General features: G+C 37.9%; 1 protein-coding gene across 8 annotated transcripts in view; it reads right to left on the bottom strand.

The window, feature by feature from the left end:
• Positions 1-23790, bottom strand: part of INPP4B (inositol polyphosphate-4-phosphatase type II B) — a 745855-nt gene that overhangs the window by 360268 nt on the left and 361797 nt on the right. Inside the window, exon 5 of one of the 8 annotated variants that reach the window (XM_036853319.1) lies at positions 9867-10031. The exons of the other annotated variants lie outside the window; for them this stretch is intronic. The gene's annotated coding sequence lies outside the window, so the exon portion shown is untranslated. The remainder of the gene's footprint in view (positions 1-9866; positions 10032-23790) is intronic. 8 annotated transcript variants of the gene reach the window in all.

Here is a 23790-nt window from a genome sequence, read left to right on the forward strand (position 1 = left end):
ATTTTAAATTAAGATAATGTTTTCTACTTTCTTGTTGGATTATTTAAATTCAGAAGTCTTTTTAATAAGGACAGGCACATATTTATTGCACCACATTCTCTCAAGAACCTATGATAAATGCATTAGCATTAGTGGAATGCATTAGCATTAATATCTGTGGAAGGCGGCCATGTATGTGGGACTTGGATACACGGACTTTGTTAAATTCACTACACTTCTTGATCAAAGACTCAACCCCTAATCCTGATCAGTTATCTTAAAAACTGACAAGGAGACCTAAACAAAGCAATATGGATGAATTCTAGCAAAATAATAACCCAGCACACTAATGGTAAATAATTAATAAATCTCAACTCTGTGTGTGCACTTGTGTAATTTGGGGGTGAGTAGAGAGGACTAAAGTAAGACGTCTTCAAAGACTCATTAACATGGCCCCATCTTAAGCATACCCATTCAAAACTGAAAAATGAGTTCAATTTTGGAGAGAATGGAGCCAGATATATGAAACAAAGATTATATGACAACCTCTTATGATTCTATTCATCTTCATTCTATCTTTGTTGCATTTGAGGACAAATTTCAGATTTGATACTTGTTATCAAGGCACAGACATAAGAAGGAAACAGCTGCATTACTAGCAAAGTTCTAGAAAACCAAGTATTTCTAGCTGGTAAATATAGCATTTATGTAGGGTTATGGTTAGGTGCAATAGTTCCTTTTCTGTGTCTGTTTGGAAATTTTTTGGTTTGGAGATCATGCTTGAGAATAGATTGAGGTTTTTACATACCACACAAAATTTTGAAACAGATAGCCAGAGACTAAACTTAATTCTTAAAGCAGAAAGAAGTCACATTAAATATACCTTAAGCAGGAAAGTAACATGATCATATTTGATTTTAGGAAGTTTACTGAGGGTCAAAGTAGAGAATATACTAAAAGGTGGCAACTTGATAAGGAAATCAACCTGTTTGGAGGTAATTTTAATATTCTACGAAAATAAAATATTAAAAAAGATCTATGCCAAAATAATGAATAGAAGCAGATATCTAGAGAAGAGAATCTGGATTCCAAAAAAAATTTATTAAATAGAATTACCTAGAGGAGCTTTAAGATGGCGGAAGAGTAAGACGTGGAGATCACCTTCCTCCCCACAAATACATCAGAAATACATCTACATGTGGAACAATTCCTACAGAACACCTACTGGCAGAAGACCTCAGACCTCCCAAAAGGCAAGAAACTCCCCACGTACCTGGGTAGGGCAAAAGAAAAAATAAATAACAGAGACAAAAGAATAGGGACGGGGCCTGCACCAGTGGGAGGGAGCTGTGAAGGAGGAAAGGTTTCCACACACTAGAAGCCCCTTCACGGGCGGAGACTGCGGGTGGCGGAGGAGGGAAGCTTCGGAGCCATGGAGGAGAGCGCAGCCACAGGGGTGCGGAGGGCAAAGCGGAGAGATTCCCACACAGAGGCTCAGCGCCAAGCAGCACTCACCAGCCCGAGAGGCTTGTCTGCTCCCCCGCCGGGGCGGGCGGGGCTGGGAGCTGAGGCTCGGGCTTCGGTCGGATCGCAGGGAGAGGACTGGGGTTGGCGGCGTGAGCACAGCCTGAAGGGGCTAGTGCACCACAGCTAGCCGGGAGGGAGTCCGGGAAAAGGTCTGCAGCTGCCTAAGCGGCAACAGACTTTTTCTTGCCTCTTTGTTTCCTGGTGCGCGAGGAGAGGGGATTCAGAGCGCCGCCTAAACGAACTCCAGAAACGGGCGTGAACCGCGGCCATCAGCGCGGACACCAGAGACGGGCGTGAGACGCTAAGGCTGCTGCTGCCGCCACCAAGAAGCCTGTGTGCGAGCACAGGTCACTCTCCACACCGCCCCTCCCGGGAGCCTGTGCGGCCCGCCACTGCCAGGGTCCCGTGATCCCGGGACAACTTCCCCGGGAGAACGCACGGCGCACCTCGGGCTGCTGCAACGTCACGACGCCTCTGCCGCCGCAGGCTCGCCCCGCCTCCTCCGTACCCCTCCCTCCCCCCGCCTGAGTGAGCCAGAGCCCCCGAAGCAGCTGCTCCTTTAACCCCGTCCTGTCTGAGCAAAGAACAGACGCCCTCAGGCGACCTACACACAGAGGCGGGTCCAAATCCAAAGCTGAAATCTGGGAGCTGTGTGAACAAAGAAGAGGAAGGGAGATCTCTCCCAGCAGCCTCAGGAGCTGTGGATTAAACCTCCACAATCAACTTGATGTGCCTGCGTCTGTGGAATACCTGAATAGACAACGAATCATCCCAAATTGAGGAGGTGGACTTTGGGAACAATGATATATATATATTTTTCCCTTTTTCTCCTTTTGTGAGTATGTATGTGTATGTTTGTGTGTGTGATTTTGTCTGTATAGCTTTGCTTTTACCACTTGTCCTAGGGTTCTGTCTCTCCAGTTTTCTTTAAAATTTTTTTTTAATAATAATTTTTTTTATTTCAATAACTTTATTTTACATTATTTTATTTTATCTTCTTCTTTCTTTCTTTCTTTTTTTTTCTCCCTTTCATTCTGAGCCATGGGGATGACAGGTTCTTGGTGCTCCAGCCAGGCATCAGGGCTATGCCTCTGAGGTGGGAGAGCCAAGTTCAGGACACTGGTGCACAAGAGACCTCCCAGCTCCACATAATAGCAAATGGCGAAAATCTCCCAGAGATCTCCATCTCAATGCCAAGACCAAGCTCCACTCAACGACCAGCAAGCTACAGGGCTGGACACGCTATGCCAAACAACTAGCAAGACAGGAACACAACTCCATCCATTAGTAGAGAGGCTGCGTAAAATCATAACAAGGCCACAGACACCCCAAAACACACCACCAGACGTGGACCTGCCCACTAGAAAGATAAGATCCAGCCTCAAGAACCAGAACACAGGCACTACTCCCCTCCACCAGGAAGCCTACACAACCCACTGAAACTACCTTAGCGACTGGGAACAAACACCAAAAACAACGGGAATGACAAACCTGCAGCCTGCGAAAAGGAGACGCCAAACACCGTAAGTTAAGCAAAATGACAAGACAGAGAAACTTACAGCAGATGAAGTAGAAGGCGAAATCCCACCAGACCTAACAAATGAAGAGGAAATAGGCAGTCTACCTGTAAAAGAATTCAGAATAATTAGTAAAGATGATCAAAAACCTTGGTAATAGGGGGCTTCCCTGGTGGCGCAGTGGTTGAGAATCTGCCTGCTAATGCAGGGGGCATGGGTTCGAGCCCTGGTCTGGGAAGATCCCACATGCCACGGAGCAACTAGGCCCGTGAGCCATAACTACTGAGCCTGCACGTCTGGAGGCTGTGCTCCGCAACAAGAGAGGCCACGACAGGAAGAGGCCCGCACACCGCGATGAAGAGTGGCCGCCGCTTGCCACAACTAGAGAAAGCCCTAGCACAGAAACGAAGACCCAACATAGCAATCAATCAATCAATCAAATAAATCTTTAAAAAAAAAAAACACCTTGGTAATAGAATGGAGAAAATACAAGAAACGTTTAACATGGACCTAGGAGAACTAAAGAGCAAACAAACAGTGATGAACAACACAATAAATGAAATTAAAAATTCTCGAGAAGGGATCAATAGCAGAATAACTGAGGCAGAAGAACGGATAAGTGACCTGGAAGATAAAATCGAGGAAATAACTACTGCAGAGCAGAATAAAGAAAAAAGAATGAAAAGAATTGAGGACAGTCTCAGAGAGCTATGGGACAATGTTAAACACACCAACATTCCAATTATAGGGGTCCCAGAAGAAGAAGAGAAAAAGAAAGGGAATGAGAAAATATTTGAAGAGATTATAGTTGAAAACTTCCCTAATATGGGAAAGGAATAGTTAATCAAGTCCAGGAAGCACAGAGAGTCCCATACAGGATAAATCCATGGAGAAACACACCAAGACACATATTAAACTCTCAAAAATTAAATACAAAGAAAAAATATTAAAAGCAGCAAGGGAAAAACAACAAATAACACACAAGTGAATCCCCATAAGGTTAACAGCTGATCTTTCAGCAGAAACTCTGCAAGGCAGAAGGGAGTGGCAGGACATACCTAAAGTGATGAAGGAGAAAAACCTACAACCAAGATTACTCTACCCAGCAAGGATCTCATTCAGATTTGACGGAGAAGTTAAAACCTTTACAGACAAGCAAAAGCTAAGAGAATTCAGCACCACCAAACCAGCTTTACAGTAAATGCTAAAGGAACTTCTCTAGGCGGGAAACACAAGAGAAGGAAAGAACCTACAATAACAAACCCAAAACAATAAAGAAAATGGTAATAGGAACATACATATCGATAATTACCTTAAATGTAAATGGATTAAATGCTCCATCCAAAAGATATAGACTGGCTGAATGGATACAAAAACAAGACCCATATATATGCTGTCTATAAGACACGCACTTCAAACCTAGGGACACATACAGACTGAAAGTGAGGCGATGGAAAGAGATATTCCATGGAAATGGAAATCAAAAGAAAGCTGGAGTAGCAATTCTCATATCAGACAAAATAGACTTTAAAACAAAGACTATTACAAGAGAAAAAGAAGGACACTACATAATGATCAATGGATCAATCCAAGAAGAAGATATAACAATTGTAAATATTTATGGCCCCAACATAGGAGCACCTCAATAAATAAGGCAAATACTAACAGACATTAAAGGGGAAATGGACAATAACACAATCACAGTAGGGGACTTTAACACCCCACTTTCACCAATGGACAGATCATCCAAAATGAAAATAAATAAGGAAAAAAAACCTTTAAATGATACAGTAAACAAGAGGGACTTAATTGATATTTACAGGACATTCCATCCAAAAACAACAGAATACACATTCTTCTCAAGTGCTCATGGAACATTTTCCAGGATAGATCATATCTTGGGTCACAAATCAAGCCCTGGTAAATTTAAGAAAATTGAAATCGTATCAAGTATCTTGTCTGACCACAACACTTTGAGACTAGATATCAATTACAGGAAAAAAAATCTGTAAAAAATATAAACACATGGAGGCTAAACAATACACTACTTAATAACCAAGTGATCACTGAAGAAATCAAAGAGGAAATCAAAAAATACCTAGAAAGAAACGACAATGGAGACACGACAACCCAAAACCTATGGGATGCAGCAAAATAATTTCTAAGAGGGAGGTTTATAGCAATAGAATCCTACCTTAAGAAACAGGAAACATCTCAAATAAACAACCTAACCTTTCACCTAAAGCAATTAGAGAAAGAAGAACAAAGAAACCCCAAAGTTAGCAGAAGGAAAGAAATCATAAAGATCAGATCAGAAGTAAATGAAAAAGAAATGAAGGAAATGATAGCAAAGATCAATAAACCTAAAAGCTGGTTCTTTGAGAAGATAAACAAAATTGATAAACGATTAGCCAGACTCATCATGAAAAAAAGGGAAAAGACTCAAATCAATAGAATTAGAAATGAAAAGGAGAAATAACAACTGACACTGAAGAAATACAAAGGATCATGAGAGACTACTACAAGCAACTCTATGCCAATAAAATGGACAACCTGGAAGAAATGGACAAATTCTTAGAAATGCACAACCTTCTGAGACTGAACCAGGAAGAAACAGAAAATATGAACAGGCCAATCACAAGCAATGAAATTGAAACTGTGATTAAAAATCTTCCAACAAACAAAAGCCAAGGACCAGATGGCTTCACAGGTGAATTCTATCAAACGTTTAGAGAAGAGCTAACATCTATCCTTCTCAAACTCTTCCAAAATATAGCAGAGGGAGGAACACTCCCAAACTCATTCTACGAGGCCATCATCACCCTGATACCAAAACCAGACAAAGATGTCACAAAGAGAGAAAACTACAGGCCAATATCACTGATGAACATAGATGCAAAAATCCTCAACAAAATACAAGCAAACAAAATCCAACAGCACGTTAAAAGTATCATACACCATGATCAAGTGGGGTTTATCCCAGTAATGCAAGGATTCTTCAATATACGCAAATCAATCAGTGTGATACACCATATTAACAAATTGAAGGAGAAAAACCGTATGATCATCTCAATAGATGCAGAGAAAGCTTTTGACAAAATTCAACAACGATTTATGATAAAAACCCTCCAGAAAGTAGGCATAGAGGGAACTTTCCTCAACATAATAAAGGCCGTATATGACAAACCCACAGCCAACATCATCCTCAATGGTGAAAAACTGAAACCATTTCCACTAAGATCAGGAACAAGATCAGGTTGCCCACTCTCACCACTATTATTCAACATAGTTTTGGAAGTGTTAGCCACAGCAATCATAGAAGAAAAAGAAATAAAAGGAATCCAAATCGGAAAAGAAGAAGTAAAGCTGTCACTGTTTGCAGATGACATGATACTACACATAGAGAATCCTAAATATGCTACCAGAAAACTACTAGAGCTAATCAATAAATTTGGTAAAGCAGCAGGATCAAAATTAATGCACAGAAATCTCTTGCATTTCTATACACTAATGATGAAAAAACTGAAAGTGAAATTAAGAAAACACTCCATTTACCATTGCAACAAAAAGAATAAAATATCTAGGAATAAACCTACCTAAGGAGACAAAAGACCTGTATGCAGAAAATTATAAGACACTGATGAAAGAAATTAAAGATGATACAAATAGATGGAGAAACATACCATGTTCTTGGATTGGAAGAATCGATATTGTGAAAATGACTATACTACCCAAAGCAATCCACAGATTCAATGCAATCCCTATCAAATTACCAATGGCATGTTTTACAGAAGTAGAGCAAAAAATCTTAAAATTTGTATGGAGACACAAAAGACCCCTAATAGCCAAAGCAATCTTGAGAGGAAAAAACAGAGCTGGAGGAATCCGACTCCCTGACTTCAGACTATACTACAAAGCTACAGTAACCAAGACAATATGGTACTGGCACAGAAACAGAAATATAGATCAGTGGAACAGGATAGAAAGCCCAGAGATAAACGCACACACATATGGTCACCTTATCTTTGATAAAGGAGGCAAGAATATACAGTGGAGAAAAGACAGCCTCTTCAATAAGTGGTGCTGGGAAAACTGGACAGATACATGTAAAAGTATGAAACTGGAACACTCCCTAACACCATACACAAAAATGAAGTCAAAATGGATTAAAGATCTAAAGGTAAGGCCAGACACCATCAAACTCTTAGAGGAAAACATAGGCAGAACACTCCATGACATAAATCACAGCAAGATCCTTTTTGACCCACCTCCTAGAGAAATGGAAATAAAAACAAAAATAAACAAATGGGACCTAAGGAAACTTAAAAGCTTTTGCACAGCAAAGCAAACCATAAACAAGATGAAAAGACAACCCTCAGAATGGGAGAAAATATTTGCAAATGAAGCAACTGACAAAGGATTAATCTTCAAAATTTATAAGCAGCTCATGCAGCTCAATATCAAAAAAACAAACAACCGAATCCAAAACTGGCCAGAAGACCTAGACATTTCTCCAAAGAATATATACAGATTGCCCACAAACACATGAAAGAATGCTCAACATCATTAATCATTAGAGAATTGCAAATCAAAACTACAATGAGATATCATCTCACACTGGTCAGAATGGCCATCATCAAAAAATCTACAAACAATAAATGCTGGAGAGGGTGTGGAGAAAAGGGAACCCTCTTGCACTGTTGGTGGGAATGTAAATTGATACAGCCACTATGGAGAACAGTATGGAGGTTCCTTAAAAAACTAAAAATAGAAGTACCATACGACCCAGCAATCCCACTACTGGGCATATACCCTGAGAAAACCATAATTCAAAAAGAGTCATGTACCAAAATGTTCATTGCAGGTCTATTTACAATAGCCAGGACATGGAAGCAGCCTAAGTGTCCATCAACAGATGAACGGATAAAGAAGATGTGGCACACATATACAATGGAATATTACTCAGCCATAAAAAGAAACGAAATTGTAGTGAGGTGGATGGACCTAGAGTCTGTCATACAGAGTGAACTAAGTCAGAAAGAGAAAAACAAATACCGTATGCTAACACATATATATAGAATCTAAAAAAACAAACAAAAAAAACAGCCATGTATATGTAAGAACTTAATATGTGACAAAGCTGGGATTCCAGTGGGAAAATAGTTGTTTCTTTGATATAATAAATGATGCTGATGTATAGAAAAAAAACAAAAAAGAATTACCTAGTCTTAGTGATGGAATTAGCTGTCATATTAGAGTTGAGATAATGAAAGACAGAAATTTCAGTTCAAACCCAGTAAATTATGGACCATTAAGCTATCTGGAGAATAAAGAAGAAGGAGCTGTGGTCAAGGATGATGAGTTTTATTTTAACCATGTTGTTTCTGAGATGCCTTATGATATTCAGGAAGCAGTGGAACACATGGGTCTAGATCTTGGGAGAGATATTAAGGTCGGAAAAATATGTTTTTGGAAATTGTTGGCCAGTTGTTGAAGTCAAAGGAATGCATGGAGTCACTGAAAGCAAGTGCATGTAGTGAGAAAAAGCATGACTGAGGACTCAAACTTAAGGCACAAAACTATTTCAGGGAGCAAGAAGAGAAGTTAGCTGGAAAAGGAGAGCAGCATAGAGCAGCAACTGAGGGAACACCATCATCACTCCACACAACTAGGGTTTCTCAAGTAAACAGTACCATTGAGTTAAGAGATGGCTTCATTTTCTTAAGAATGAGGACACTTGTCCATATTTAAATACTGAAAGCACATAGCCAAAAGAAAAAAGAGGAATTAAATATAAAGGAGAAAGGGAGATGATTGATGGGACAAGGAAAAATCCAAATGCTTCTATCTGCTGTAATGAAAGGAAGGGGGTAAGCAGAAAATGAGGTATGATCTGAAAAGTAAGCAACAGAAACTTGAGGATAGTCTCCCTAACAATCTCAGTTGGTTTTTTTTTTTCCTTTCAAGAAAAGGGAATATTTGGGAATTATGAATAAGGAAATATTTCTTGACTTCAAAAGCATAGTTCAGATTGTCATACTGACTGAAGTAAGTCAGAGAAAAACCAGTATCATATGATACTGCTTATATGTGGAATCTAAAAAAATGGTACAAATGAACTTATTTACAAAACAGAAATAGAGTCACAGACATAGAAAACAAACATAATTACCAGGGTGGGAGGGGGGAGGGATAAATTGGGAGATTGGAATTGACATATAAACACATATACACATATATAAAATGGATAATTAATAAGGACCTACTGTATAGCACAGGGAACTCATCTCAGTACTCTGTAATGGCCTACATGGAAAAAGAATCTAAAAAAGAGTAGCTATATGTATATGTATAACTGATTCACTTTGCTGTACAGCAGAAACTAAGACAACAATGTAAATCAACTATACTCCAATAGAACATTTAAAAAATAATAATAAAAGTTTTAACAAAACAAAAGCCTAGTTCATAAAGGAAAATATTAATAAATTTGATTACATTACAATAAAATATTCTGTAAGCAAAAGATACAATAAAGCATGAGATAACAAATTACATCCTGGGAAAATATGTTTGTAACACAGTAGTTTTCAGCTTCTGTTTAGACAAAGATGTAAAGAATATTACTCCTACCGTAAACTCAAGAAAAAGCTGAATAATATATAAAATCGTAACTTTTCCTTAACTAATCAGAGAGCTTAGGTCTCAGAGCAACCAACCAGGCTGAAATCTAAGGAAAGACAAAGGCCTCCATAGAGCAGAGCTTTCAGGCACAGGAGGAAGGGGTGTCAGTCTCCAAAGAAGCTGGTAATAAGAATTCAACTGAAATATTTAATGACTTACTCAAGGTCAGGAGTAGGCCAGCATGAGTGTATAGAGCTTCTGATAGCCACAAACTCAAAGGTAGTTTGTCCCCACTAACACACTTTCATGGACCTCATCACATACTCATAAGAAAGACTGGGAGCACAGTAGGATCTGAAGAAGGCAATCCTTGGTGATACAGGCCTGCGAGAGCAGAGCAGCAGTCACTGCAGAGAAAACATAGCACAACACTTGCATCCTCATCCCTACAGAACAAAAATGGCAGACCCTGTTGCCATCAGCACACAGGTGAAAACTCATTGCAATTAGGGGATGGAGCAAGAGAGGGGAAGGAAAGTTTCCTGGGATCAGATCATTAGAGATCTTCTGATCCTCTATTTCTAAGACAGGGACAGGGTCATTGAGAAATCCCCATCCCTAAGACCCAAGAACACAGATTTTGCCTAAGATCAACGGTGAAATAGAACAACAGAGAATGTTTCTGCTCCCAAACACCAGGCCAGCAAACGCTAAGAAATAAGTTAACAGTAGGTTACCACCGGGGGAGACACAGAAGCATGAATGGTGGACCTCTCTGATGTAGAAGTTCCCAGGAAAAGTCTAAACTGGAGGGTGGAGAACAAATTCTCCAGCCACCCAAATCCCACCCTAAACACAAGTGAACACAGGAGTAAATCTGAAGCTATAGGTGCATTGAGGGTGGGCATAGCAACAACAAAACCCTAACCCAGCTCAGTTACTGACTAGATTGATTCAACTCCCCCAACACACAAAGGATTAACAGAAAAAGAGGAAAGCCCACTTCCAGGCCTAAGTACTAATTCTTTCATACCATACTATCCTACACACAACACAAAATATATGAAGAAAAAGATGAAGAAGAAGATGAAGAAGAACAAAAACACACTCAAGAGAAAAAGCTAATACACAATCAAGAGATCCAGACTCAGAAAATACCCAAATTTGGAACTATCAGAAAGAGAATATATTAAAGATTGTAATGGGAAAGGTAGACAACCTGCATGACCACATGGAGATTTTTAGCAAAGACAGAAACTAGTGGAAAAAAGTCAAATGGATATGCTAGGAATGTAAAACACCAGTATCAAAGATGAAGAATGCCTTTGATGGGCTCATCAGTAGATGTGACACCATCAAGGAAATAATACAGAGAAAAAAAGAAATACAGAGAAATACTGTAATACAGAGAAAAAAAGTGAAAATGCATGAGAGCATTCAACAACTGTGAGACAGTACCAACCAAAATGCATTATTCGAATCTCAGAAAAAAGAAAAAGAATAGATATTTGAAAAGAGAATGGCCTAGGATTTTCCAAAAATATTTAAAGACATCAAAACACCAATTTAAGAAGCTCAGAAAACACCAAGCAGAGTAGTGTACACACACACACACACACCCCCCCAATAATCAAATAAGCAAATTCAACAAAAATTTGAAAAAAAAAAAAAAAAACTTCTACATATATTCAACCTACTGAAAACCAAAGATAAGAGAAAATTTTTGAGGTAAAAAAATTTTGACTGCAAAAAAGGCAAAGTACATGTAGAGTAACAAAAGAAGAAAATATCTTGGACTTCTTGTTAGAAACTATGTAAGTGACATCTTTAAAAATCTGAAAGAATAAAAACTGTCAGCCCAAAATTCTACACAAAGTAAAACTAACTTGTAAAAATTAGGAGAGATAAAGACTTTTAGCCAGACAAATAATTGACAAATTCATTATAAGCAGACCTGCACAGCAAGCAATATTAAAGGAAGTTCTTCAAGCATGACATTACAGAAGGATACTTGGATCTACAAAAGAAATGAAGAGCACTATAAATGGTATGAAGAAAAATATATGTTAATTTCATCTTTTCTTACTCCGAGTGACTATAACAGATCATTGCCCAAAGCAGGACTTGACATAATTTTCCTGTTAAGGACAGGTAGTAAATATTTTAGGCCTTTTGGGCCATACAGTCTCTGTTACAACCACTCAGTGCTGCTGCTACAATGTGAAAGCAACCATTGACAATATATAAATGAAGAGGCATGCCCATGTTACAATAACATTTTATGCAAAACTAATTGTTATTTAGGATTTGGCCTGCAGGCTAGTATTTGCCAAGCACTGGTCTAGAGCACAATTAGTAGCAATGTATTGTATGCTTATAGCATGTGTAAAAATATAACATATAACATCAATAGCAAGAATGATGGGAGGAAAGAATAGGGAGTTATTGTTTTTACACTAAAATTATAGTATACAATTATATCACTAAAATATATGAAAGTAGACTGTGATTAGTTAAAATGTATATGGTACTTCCTAGGGTGACCATTCATATTTTTTAAAAAATAAGTATAAATAATAAGCCAATAGTGGAGGTAAAATGGAATAACAAAAAATACACAATAATCCAAAGGCAGGGGGGAAAGAACAAAAAAAGATGGAATAAATAGACAACAACTAGCCAAATATTTGTTTTTAATCCAACCACATCAATAATTACATTAAATGTAAACAATCTACATACACAGACACACACACACGCACACCAATTAAAAAGAAAGATTATCAGCTTGGACAAAAAAGCAAGGACTAACTCTATGTTTCATAGTTATATTTAAATATAATGACATATATAGGTTAAAGTAAAAGGATCAAGAAGTTTAAACCATGCAGACACTAATCAAAAGAAAATTGAAGTGGCTATATTAATATCAAGTAAAATAGATTTCACATCAAGGAATAATATAATGACAAATGGTTAATTCACCAAAAAGACATAACAATCCTAAAGGTACATGCACCTAACAGCAGAGCTTCACAATACATGAAGCAGGGACTTCCCTGGTGTCACAGTGGCTGAGAGTCCGCCTGCCAATGCAGGGGAGACAGGTTCGAGCCCTGCTCTGGGAAGATCCCACATGCCACGGAGCAACTAAGCCCGTGTGCCACAACTATTGAGCCTACACTCTAGAGCCCGCGAGCTACAAGTATTGAGCCTGCGTGCCACAACTACTGGAGCCCGCGTGCCTAGAGCCCATGCTCCGCAACAAGAGAAGCCACCGCAATGAGAAGCCCACGCACCGCAACGAAGGGTAGCCCCCGCTCACTGCAACTAGAGAAAGCCCGCGTGCAGCAATGAAGACCCAACGCAGCCAAAAAAAAAATAATTAAAAAAAAAATACATGAAGCCAAAACTTAAAAAACTAAAAGGAGAAATAGACAAATCCACAATGATATGCTTGGAGACATCAACATCCCTCTCTCAGTAATGGCTAGAACAAGTAAACAGTAATCGGTGAGGATATAGAAGACAACGACAGTACCAACAACTTGACCTAACTGACATTTATAACACAACGAATTCAACAACAACAGAATATACATATGTTTTTCAAAGTATACATGGAATATTCACTAAGATCATATCCTAGGTCCTAAAACAAACCTTAACAAGTTTAAGAGAATGGCAATAAAAACAAGAGTGTGCATTTATAAAACACACTAATACTCATTAGAATTAGAATGAAATCACTACACTACATATCAAACTACGCTTTCAGGGAAATTTATAGTATTAAGTGCTTATAATAGAAAAAAAAGGTCTCAAATCAATGATCTAAGCTGTCACCTTATAACTAGAAAGGGAGCAAATTAAACCTAAAACAAGCAGAAAAAGGAGATACTGTGTGTAATAAAGATAACTGATAAAGATTTACTTTCCAGAATATCTTAAGAATGGTAGCAAAACAACCCAACAGAAAAAACTAGCAAAATATGTAAACAGGTAATTCAAAATTATTAAATACAAATTGTCAAGAAACTTATTAAGAGATTCTGAACTTCACTAGTTATCATGGAAATGCAAGTTAAAGCCAAATGAGATATCATTATACGACCATCAATAAGTAAAATTTTTAAAGTCTCAAAACCTCAAATATTGATGAGGATTTAGAGCAGTATAAACTTTTAGGTACTGCTGGTGTTCCAGTCACAATGGAAAATAACTTGGTAATATCTAGTAAAGTTGAAAAGCAATTCTACTTCCAACCATACATTCTAGAAAAATTCTTTCAAATGCATACCAGAAGACAGTTAAAAATGTTTATAATGAATCAACTTCTAATAATAAAATACTGACACAGGCTAAATGTCCATCAATAAGAAAGTAGATAAATATAATGTGATCTATTCATTCTGCATAGACTGGATTTTCATTTCACATACCAACATTGATTAACTTCACAAAGTATAGAGAAAAAGGGGAGAAAGAGTGAAAAGGAGCGTAAGATGGGGGCGGGGGGGGGGTGAAGAAAGAGGATGGCACTTATAGAAAATTTTAAAACACGTAAAATAATATTCCAGTTCTGTATTGCATAGGGGTACACACACATGAGGTACAATCACAGAGAAATGCATGATAAACACTAAAATCAGAATAGTTATGATATTTGGGAGGAAGGGTGTAGGAGATGTGATCCGGAAGGGGAACACAGGGGTTTTCAACTGTATTGGGAAAGTTTGATTTATTAAACTGGGTAATAGGTACAAAACATCTACTATATTTTTCTTTATGACTTTGGTAGGTCATAAGTACTCATGAATTTAACAAACTAAATTATGTTAACATGTGGAGAGGAAATGGGAGGAACTAAGAAGCTTTGAGAAGACAGGTGGAGTTTTGTGCTGGCCTTTATGAGCACCGGATGAGGAACGAGAGGGGCAGTTGTATGGGTCCATCTGGGCCTGGAGACACAGGTTTGTGGAGGCCTCAGTCTGACTAGCTGTGTGGCTTTCTCCAGCAGGGCTCAGCAGCCTGGTGGAGAAGGACACCTTAGTTGACATAGTGTTGGGGTTTTGTCTGTGGACGCGGTGAGAGAAGGCTGAAGCCGAGAATGTAATACTACTAATGCGACTGACAAGTTTCTAGGCTAGATTGGGAAGTCATTAATGGGGAAAGATGTGACAGATTGGGGGCTGAGAGAAGAATTCAGTCCTAAGTGATAACTCCAGGGTATTGTCATGGGATAAATGAGTGGATGAAATAGAGTGGTGTTGATGGTCACTAGAGCACAAAAAGACAAAGAAACTGTACCAGCAAGGATGCTAGATGGGTTATTCCTATAGGAACTGCAGTTGCCCAGAGGGATAGCAGGCGGAACCTGGGGACCAAGGGAAGACTATGTGCCTGGTAGAAAAGTCTAAAGAGAACAGGAGTTTGGCCAATGAGCATGATAAATAGGGACAGAGGTGTGGCAGAGCCAGACATAACAGCTTAGGAGGCCTCTTGTGGCACCAGGAAAACAGTAACCCTGCCTCCAGGTTCTGTATATGCGGCCGATCTACATTACAGTAGGCAGCAGGGTAGCAGAAAGCTCCAGAAAAGCAGGTTTCCATTAAGACAAAGAGACAAAGAAAACATTTTCTCAGGAGGTAGAAGGCAGATGAGACTATTTTTCGTAGAAACAGAAGACCCCAAGGACCTTATATAATTATCTCAGAAGTGAGAGGATTAGAGGAATATTGAGTCATAGCCAACTAAGCCCGTGGCAAAACGGGGACGAAATAATAGGCCAGGATACATGACAGGAGGCACTTGTGGTTTAGGCCGTATCCCAGGATGACATGGGTGTGAGGCATCATACAATGGGCCATTCTTGGGTTCTTTTTTTTTTTAAATTTATTTATTTATTTATTTATTTTTGGCTGTGTTGGGTCTTCGTTTCTGTGCGAGGGCTTTCTCTAGTTGCGACGAGCGGGGGCCACTCTTCATCGCGGTGCACGGGCCTCTCACTGTCGCGGCCTCTCTTGTTGCGGAGCACAGGCTCCAGACACGCAGGCTCAGTAGTTGTGGCTCACGGACCTAGTCGCTCCGCGGCATGCGGGATCTTCCCAGACCAGGGCTCGAACCCGTGTCCCCTGCATTAGCAGGCAGACTCTCAACCACTGCGCCACCAGGGAAGCCCCATTCTTGGGTTCTCAGTGGACCTCTGGTTAAAGATGCTTCCTGGCCTGTTCCAGCTGAGGTCCAGGCAGGGAGTACTGGAGACTTAAGGAAACTAGGGGTCATTTCATTCAAGAGATGAGCACACTGAGACCCAGAGATGGGACAGAAAAACTCCATGTGCTAGGTGGCCACACTGGGATCAGCAAGAAGGTCTTTTGTTCTAAGGTGGGCTTTTACCCTTTTGTTCACAGTGTGACACTCCTGGTTGCTTCTCACATATCATCCAAAGGATAGGAACTTTCATTGAATGTTCCAGAAAAGCTTGTAATTTCATGGAAATTTTTTTCTATAATACTTCATGTGACTCATTGCATTTTTGCTTACTTAACAAAAACTTGTAAAACTGGTCTCGAGCCCCAAATACACTGTTTTGTTTTTTGTTTTTTGAATTGCTATCACACAACACAGGTTTAAAAAATGGTACAAGAGGGTTTTATGGCAATTCACTAGATGCTTGGGTATTTTTAAATGGTCTTCTCTTCATCTGAAAACTAAGTAAAGGACAGGAGTCTACTGTCCACACTTAAGATGACAGGGCATTTTTCCTGATACTTTTATTCGGCAGCTGCGTATTCTAAATGTAATGGCTCCTAGCAGCCCATCTCAAGCCTATCTCAAGAAGCAGAGATGTAAAGAGAGAATCTTAATTTGGATGGAGGTTGATTCTTTTCCCACCTGTACTAAAGAGGACTCCGAGGAAACGCTGCTGCGGCAACGGCGTTTCCTCTTACAAAATGATGCAATAACATTTTTCACCAGCTTTCTTGAGGTATAATTGACAAACGTAATTGTGTATATTTAAAGGGTGCAAAGTGATGATTTGATAAAGCGATGCAATAATGTTTAAAGAACACCCTAACTAGGCAACAAAGTCATCTCAAATATTTTAATGAGTGTGAGGCCCTCTCCCTGTGTCAGGGGACAACAAATGAATGAGTTGTGCAAAGTATGTGTAATGAAAAAAATGACATGAAAGGAAGGTATACACGTGATTTATCACATGCTCTGACCAGGGTATATAAGCATCCCTCTACACATGCTGATAGTCATACTCAGGATCTTGTCTTGAACAGCAAACCAAAGTCACCACCCCTGACGCCATGAGCCATTACAGGAACTATTACGGAGGCCTGGGCTTCAGCTATGTTAGCTTTGGTGGCCTGGGCTTTGGTAATGGCTTTGGATGTGGCAGCTTCTGCAGACTGGGCTATGGATGTGACTTCAGAGACTACGGGTATGGCTCTGGTTATGGAAGCTTCGAATATGTCTGCCATGGCCTCCCATCCTTCTACGGAAGATACGGATTTTCTAGCTTCTGCTGAAATCCTACGCCAGGAGCCCAACAGCTGAAATTATAGGGGCTTTTCCAAATTGTGATCTCAAAAACTGGAAAACGAAGATCATGCTGGAGTTATTGCACAAAAATATCTAGCTTCTCAGAATTTTGGACAATTTTTCAATGTACTCCTGTATCTCCATCACAATCCTAGAATCCTCTAATTTTGCTTTTATAACTGATAGGGATTATCCATTCACCTTCCAGTAAAACATTAAATTTGAAACAAACAAACAAACAAATAATAAACAAGAAAGTTTCAAAATCCTTATGAACACTGTCACACATGTACACCCAAGGCCAGTTAAATACCACCTGTTCAAGCAAAACTAAAACTGAAGCGTCGGCTATGTCTGCAGGCCATTTCTAACATAGACATCAGAAGTTATTCACTCACAGAACTGACTGAATTCCTTATGAGGATACATTTCAGGTTCAAATTAGTATTGACTGAATTAGCTATAGTTTCTGATGATTAATTGCTCGTTTTCTTTTGAAATCTGATATTTCAAAGTAAGACAGATAATGAATTTAATTAAAATTTTATCTTCTGCTTTTTCTTATGACAGGCAAGAATAAATGTGTATTTGTGATGATTGTAATTTCACTTTAACTCTCCAGAGACATTCATAGAGTGCCTGAGGTTATCTACAAAGACTATAAGATGACATAACTAAGTTTTCTCATTCATATTGCAGATGATGAGTCTGAATTCTTTCACTGCAAGCAGTTTCTTTACACACAAATGTGTACACAATCACACATTCTACCTAAAATATTTACTCAATAAAACTGCACCACAATAAGAGCAAACATAGGTACTCAAAAATTTTTAAAAAAGGAAAAGAAAAAGAAAGAAAATTTAATTGCTAAACTTGAATTGGGAAGAATATCTACAAAAAGAACAAGGCTGAGTAGTGAAGTTCCAAGCCATTGTTCCACCTGCAAATTCAGTTAGAGTTTCTCTGGTGCCTCTCATGCAACTAAAAAAAATCATGGATTAATTTAATGAATTCCTCTATAACATGGGCTAATCTTCTGTGATCAGCTGGAGTAAATGAAGGATTATTACTGAGGCAGTATGGTATTTAAGCTCAGATTTTATGTGAAAAGTATGTCATTAATTTATGCCTGAATACTGAATAAAACTTTTTCCTTCCCCATCTTTTCAATCTCAGGATGAAGCTCTCCAACTTTTAGGATTGTTTTGATCCCACATGTAAGGAAAAGTAAGGAAAGGAAATACCATAATCATTAGTTCATGTGACATGTATTTATTGAGCATCTACTATACAGAATGTAATGTTGTAAATAGAAAAATTTCCTTTTATATTCTGTCTTTGCCAAAGTACTAATTTTCAATCCTTAAATAGCATAACCAACATAACATCCACCTCTGCATGCTTCTCTCCCTCTTTCTCCACCCCTCTACTCCCCACACCCCTCTATCTCCCACCCTGTAACATTGTAGCACTTAATACTCCCTGGCTCTTTTCCCTTTAGTGAACTACTCTGGGAATTTCTTCACCAGTTGTTTTTCCTTTGTCTGGCAAGTTAGTAAGTCTGTCTTTGTTTGACTATTTCCTGCTGCTGTGTTCTGGAATCTTTTATAATTTAACTCTATTTTAGTCTAGCATGCATATCTGAATCCCTATTACAGTAATTTAGCATGAATGACATTGTAGCAAAGTGGTGAAGAGAGCTATTATGGATCCAGACTACCTAGGTTCTGCCACTTTGAGACCTTGGGCAATTAACTCAACCATATTATTCCTTAGTTACCTCATCATAAGCTGGTAAAATGGTAATACCTGTCTAACAAATTGTGGAGAGAAGTAAATAAATTAACATATGCAAAACTTTTAGGTATTCCATTTCTAGCAGAAATGGACCAAAGCAACTGAATACTATATGTCCTGATGATCAGAAGTAGATACAAAAAGCAAGGTACCTGAGCATTTTGATAAATAAACAAAAGCAGGAAAATTGTAAGAAGGAGCTATAACTTGAAGAATTAAATCACACGAGGGTGAAGTTTTCATTTCCCCTCTGTTTTCTTATAGTTTTGACCTGAAGGCAGTCCTTATTTTTTAGACATGGGCCATAAAACTGTGACAGGTTTAAAAGAATTTAAATCATATAAACATGTTTTCAAACATAACAGTATTAAACTAGAATTTAATTACAGAAAAAAATCTGAAAATACAAATATTTGGGAAATAGGCAACACATTCCTATATAACCACTGGGCCAAAGAGGACATTACAAAAGTAATTAGAAAATAATTTGAATTTTGAAAGTAAAAAATTATATCAAAATTTGTCAAATGCAACAACTAAAGTAGTGCTTACAGAAATTTAGTAAGCTACTATTAGAAAAGTCTCAAATCTATGATTTAAGCTGCCATCTTAGAAAACTAGAAAGAGTGCATTAAACTCAAAGCAAGCAGAAGGAAGAGAATAATATAAATAAAAGCAAAATCAATGAGACTGAAAATTAAAACAATTGAGAAAATCAATAAATCCAAAAGCTGTTTCTTCACAAAGATAAATAAAATTGATACACTTCTAGCCAGATTGACCAAGAAAAAAGAGAGAAGCTATGAATTACCAATAAACTACACTTCAATTTTAAAAAAAGGTATAACTTAGATAAAATTGAACACTTTCTTGAACAAAAACTACCAAATCTCACTCAAGCAGAAATGTATAACCTGAATAGCTCTGTACCTATTACAAAACTTGAATTCATATTTAAAAACTACAAATAAAACTCCAGGATAGATGACTTTCCTGATGAATGGTACTAAAAATTTGAAGAACAAAGAACAAAAATCTACACAAACTCTTTGAGAAAACCAAAAGTGGGGAATAATTTCCAACTCATTTTATGAGGTCAGCATTAACCTAATGCAAAATCAAAGACACTGTAAGGAAAAAAAAAAAGACCAATATCTCTCGTGAACTTAGACTCACAAAAAAATTATCAACAAAACCTTAGCTATAGCAAATCTAATTCAAAAGTATATAAGAGGGGTTTATTCTAGAATAAACCAGTATACAGAGGGGTTTATCTAGGAATGAAAAACTAGTTCAACATTCAAAAATCTCTCAATGTAATTCACTATATCAACAGAATAAAAAACAAAAACATGATCATCTCAAAGATGCAGAAAAAGTAACTGACAAAATTCAATGTACAGAAAATAAAAACTCTCATCCAGAAAATGAAAAACAAACAAACAAACAAAAAAACCTCTCAATTTAGGAATAGAATGGAAGTACTTTAGCTTGATAATGGCCATCTACAAAAATGCCACAGCTATCATCATAACTGGATAATAAAAGACTCAGTACTTTGCTGCTAAGGTCAGGAATAAGGTAAGAATTTCCACTCTCATCTTTCCTCTTCAATATCATACTGGAGGTCATGACCAATGCAACAAGGCAAGAAAAACATAAAAGACATACAGATTGGAAAGGAACAACTAATGTTCTCTCTTTGCAGACAACACAATTATCTATGTAGAAAATAACCAAAAACATCTACCAAAAAAGCTAGAAATAATCAGTTCATCAAAGTTACACAATATAAGGGCAATATACAAAAATCAGTTGTCTATAAACTGCCAATGAAAAATGGAAAAAGTTTTTTAAAGTACCATTTATTATAGTACCAAAAAACATAAAAACATTTAGAAATAAATCAAACAAAATATGTACAGAATCGGTATGCTATAAATCTATAAGACATTGATAAAAGAAAATAAGATAAAATCAAATGAAGATATATACAATGTTCATGGATTGAAAGGCTCATTATTGTTAAGATATCGATATTTTCTAAACTGATCTATATATCATTAGGAAAATACAAATTAAAACTCTAATAAGCTATTATTATGTGCCTACTAGAATGGTATAATTAAACATTTTAAAAATTGTCAATATCAATCTCTGACAAGGATGTGGACCACCTGGAATTCTTGTACATTGCTGGTGGGAAGGCAAAATAGTACAACCACTTGGGAAAAAAGTCTGGCAGTTTCTTATAAAGTTAAATATAACCTGGGTCATACCATATGACCCAGCAATCTTGCTCCTGATTATTTACTTAAGAGAAATAAAACATGATCACAGAAAAACATGTTTTTTTAAAACTAAAAACTCAAAATCAAAATAAATGGATAATCACACCAAAGCAAATCCATACAACGGAATATTACTCAGCAATAGAAAGGAATAAGTCACTGATACCCACAAAACTCGGTGAATCTTAAGCACATTATTGTAAGTGAAGGAAGCCAGACTCATAGTGCTCCATTCTGTATGATTCAATTTACATGGCATTCTGGAAAAGGCAAATTATAGAAACAGAAAACAGTTCAGTGCTCTCTAACGGTTAGAAGTGAGCAGGAGAGGTTGGCCATAAAGGTGTAGAAAAGAGATTATAGGTGATGTAACTGTTCTGTATCTTGATTGTGGAGTGAGTATATGAGTGCTTACATTTGTCAAAAATTCTAGAACTGTACACCAAAAAGTATGAATTTTACTGTGTGCAAATTTTAAAACAGTGAAACAAAAGAAGATATTAGAAAATATAGCATGTGGTCAATAAATATTACTAGCATTATCAATTTTAATACTATTTACTATTAACATGGCTAGACAAGTGGAAGATGGCCTTAGAGAGGTACAGTTGGAATGCTTTGATAATAACCATTCAATCAGGAGGAATGCAGAGACATAAATGGAAGAAAAAAGAAATCCATTCCAAAGGAGTAAGACGAATAAACTGGGAAACAAATATTGACTTATAGGAGCCAAGAGTCCAAATTATCAAGACTTAAGTGATAAACTTAAGTTTGATATGAATGGGCCTCAATAAATAGGGGCACTCTTGAGTTTGGGGTGGGGGATAAGGAAGCAGTAGAAAGGGCTTCCGTGGAGGGGCAATTCTCAGCATCACATGTGTATCCAAGTCATAAATCAAGGAAGGATACCCAGAGTAAGGTAAGGACATGGGGAAATAGATGCAGGCAGGTGTCCTGGGAATCAGGGCACCTCGACCACTGGGTACAGAGCCAGGTTCCTGACTGCAAGGTACACAGCAGCCAAAACTAAGGAGAGATTCAGAAAGCCAACCAGGCTCAGACAACTGATGTGACTGCAGCCTGCTGTTCAATGGCAAAAATTCATACCACCCGTAACCCAGACACCAGTGTGCAAGCAAGCAGCAAACACTGCCAGTGGGCTACTCCTTTGATGAGATTTTTGGTAAAAGGGTAACAAAATGGAGTGGAGGATGGAAGTAAAGAGCCATTAACATACTATGTGGCTGGAATCTCATTGGCTCTGTGTTCAGGGTCACTTTCTAGACAGGGAACAAGGAATGGTGCTTGAACACAAAACAAACAAAACAAAACAAAAATCAAAGGAGGTAAGAGAATTATCTCAGCAGATACCTGTGACTGCTTCATGGAGGAGGTGATATTTGGTCAGACTTTAAGGGATATGTACATCAAAAAGATGGGTATAGATACAAAGGAAGAGGGGGGAGAAGAGAGGGAGAATGAAAGAAAACAAGGAAGAAAATATTGAAAGTGGAGGCAGTGCAAGCAAAGACCTAAAGCCACAAATGTACAATATGCATAAATAACAGGAAATGAGCTAGTCTGATGGGAGGAGAGTGCACGGAACAGCAGCAGGAAGTGGGTACACTATCATTGAATGAAATCATTCACAGGGAGGCATAACCACTTCTGCTTCAGATGTTAGACATGGTGTTTCTAAGCCAGAAGATAGGACAATCTGGGTTACCTACTTCCTGCCCTGTTAGTTCACAGCCTCACTCAAATTAAACAAATATGAATTGAGCAACTCTCATGCCTAACCAGCACGCAAAGTACTGTAAGTCAGAAATAATATATGTCACTAATACCTTTAAGTGGGATTTACAATCTGGACAACAGAATCCAAAATACCCACCAGAAAGAAAAATAGCTTAAGGAAAAGGATTAATGAATCTGCCTTCCAATCTTTGCCTCCAAGGCACAGAAGCAACAAGCACTTTCTGAATGTATGGTATTGGTATTCTGTGCTAGACATTTATATATATTCTCAAATTTAGCTTTGTTTCCTTTTGACTTTTTCTCTTCTTTCCTTTCTTTCTAGAACTGAATATATCTAGTCAGTGTATAAGTCAAGAGACAAATAAGAAAGAAACCACATTGCAAAACAGGATTTTAAAATTTCACTTTAAAGATGGGTAAATGGAGATTGAGAACAGTTGGAAAATTTGTCCAGGGTCAAACAGGGAACAAGTTAGGGAGCTGGGATTTAACTTCAGCTTCAAAATGTTAAAACTATTGTTTTTACACTGAGCAAAATCTAGTCCCTGAAAATTACAATTTATAGAAATTAAAAGACTTGTCATTTGGTTGAGAAAATTCCTCCTGAAAGAGGAAACAGTAAAGTTCCATTTCATGCCACAAAATATGTTCCCCAGGCACCAACTCATTTTAAGATAGGTGATTATTCAATCTGGCTGTAATATTACCATTTCTATTTTCCTCCCTACTTTTAT

This window comes from Balaenoptera musculus, chromosome 5 (assembly GCF_009873245.2).
Source record: "Balaenoptera musculus isolate JJ_BM4_2016_0621 chromosome 5, mBalMus1.pri.v3, whole genome shotgun sequence".
Taxonomy (NCBI): domain Eukaryota; kingdom Metazoa; phylum Chordata; class Mammalia; order Artiodactyla; family Balaenopteridae; genus Balaenoptera; species Balaenoptera musculus.